Source organism: Gossypium arboreum, chromosome 2 (genome assembly GCF_025698485.1).
Source record: "Gossypium arboreum isolate Shixiya-1 chromosome 2, ASM2569848v2, whole genome shotgun sequence".
Classification (NCBI taxonomy): domain Eukaryota; kingdom Viridiplantae; phylum Streptophyta; class Magnoliopsida; order Malvales; family Malvaceae; genus Gossypium; species Gossypium arboreum.
The window spans coordinates 67,874,535-67,877,066 of NC_069071.1; positions in this window are offsets into that span (position 1 = coordinate 67,874,535).

Here is a 2,532-nt window from a genome sequence, read left to right on the forward strand (position 1 = left end):
AATTTGAGGGATTAATGTGTAAATATGAAAAAGTTGAAGGACTAATAGTGTAAATATTTTAAGGGTGGAATGATTTAGAAACTAAGGAAAATTGATGAATTGGGACCAAATTGAATAGGTGAAGAATTATTAGGGACTAAATTGCAATTACCAAATTAAGTGATGACTCAAGAATGGAATTTTAAAAGATCACGAAGGGCAAAATGGTCAATTGGAAGAGAGAGAAATCTAGAAAGTAATGATGATGTTGGTGATATTTTATAATTATTTAATTAGATAATTATTATTTATTTAATATTTTAATAAGATATTTTATTATTTTATTATTTTATTTAGTCTATATATATATGTGTGTGTGTGGAAAAAAAAATAAACACATACACCATCCATCATTGTCCATGCATCCCACGTTAAAGAGAAGAGAAGAGAAGAAAGAAACTTTTCATTCTTTACAATGTAGTTCTTCCACCAAAAATTCACCATTTTCACCTAGAAATCAAAAGAATTTCCATGGTTACCAAGAGAGAAAAATAATAAGGAGACTATAGGGAGCTAGAATATCAAGTTAGATTCAAGAAATAAAAGCTGAAGGAGAGAGAAAATCAAGTTAAAGATTGGAAACAATAAGACAAGGTAAGAACATCAAGATTTCCATGTGTTTTTAAGTTTGATATTATTGAAAAAGCATGGAAATGAAGCTAAAGTAGAGTTTTTTTATATATGGTTCTATGTTCTTGATGTATTAGTGAAGAGAAATAAGTGAAAGTGGTGGGAAATATTGCAGAGAAAGGAAATAAGGGTGTTATAAACTTAATAATTACCATTTTGCACTAAAACAGTTTTGGGCAGCAGCAGTAGTCTAGCTTTAAAAAATCACCAAAAATTTTAGAAATTGAATTATAGAATTAATAAAATATAAAATTAAATATTATTAACTCTAGTTTCTTATAGAAGAAACCGTGTAAGCAATAGAATTGTGAATCATGAGATATAATAAATTTTGTGAGACAATGTCAGAATGATTTCGGGTTCCCCTGTTCTGACTTTGGAAAATCATAACAAATTGGATAAAAATAATTAGGTTCTTAAAGTTATATTTTTAAAATCCTAAATGAGTATATTTTCAATAGAAACAAATGAAAATATCATATAAATCTTGTAAAATGAGATAATTAATGTTTAGTAAAGAAGGGTCGGAACTGTCAGACAACAGAATAAGGGTAAATTTAAAGAAATAAACTGTACTTATTGGCTGAACCAAAAATTATGAAAATTTTATGGTAAGAAGATACTTAATTCTAGTTTCATGGAAAATTAGCGGATCTTAATTTTGAGTTCTGAAGCTTAAGATGTAAATAATTTAGTGACTATGACGCAAATTAACAGTTTTGAATATACATATAAGTAAATAGTGAAATTATTGATAATGTTACTTATAGCATGTTATATAAATAAGGATGTGGAATGGAGAGGAGGAGGAAGAAAATATATATGAATATTCAACTAGCATGGCTAATTTGAATGTTTTAGGCTCAGGGACTAAAATGAATGAAAATAAAATTTTAAGGGCAATTTTGTAAAAATGTAAGAAATGACCAAATTGCATGAATTGGATTATTTTATTATTTAAATTACAAAATTGAATGAAATTATTAATTTAGACTAAGATCGGGTGAAAACATGTTTTAGGGACTAAATTGAAAAGTGTTGAAATTATGGAAAATTCTGATATTTTATAGAATTCATGGGTTGTTATCAATTTGTATGAGAATAACGGCTAGAAATAAGGATTAAATTGCAAGAATTTTATTTTTTTGAGCCTAAGGATGAAATCGTCATTAATTAAAAGTTTAAGGGTAAAATGGTAATTTTGTTTAGAGCATTAATTGAATGTATTAGAACGTGAAATAAATGAAAACGATGATCAAATTTATTTATAAAGATCCAGATGAGTCGAATACGAGACGTGAACGTGAAAAAGAAAAGATATCGGATTAATGAAATTATAAACATGAACAAGCAACGAGGTAAGTTAGTGTAACTTAAATTGTATTTTTAAATGCATGAAATATCGATATAATGAACTACCTGATTTATGTTTATGAAGAAATGGCAAGAGAATGATATTTATCATGACATGTAAATATGTAATTATCTTTGATACGTTGATACGAGGAAATTAAATATATTGAAACGAGTAATAAATTCAAGTAAAACATGTCGAGAAAAATAAGTACGTTTAAGGGACAATATGTTTGATTTTAATTAGTTCCAAATATGAACGTTAGATGAAATAAAGTATTTGATAAATAAATCGGTAACTCCGGTAATGCTCTGTAACTCTATTCCGATGACAGATTCAGGTTAGGGGCGTTACAGTCTTACACGTATATCATAAGTTGATGCCAACATCCCAGGTGTGGTCTTACACGAAATCACATGTCGAAAATCCTATGTCCTGACATATGTATCCTAATTATTCCTATGGTTCGTATGGGGCTTTTCGGATGTCATCACATTATTGGAACTTTC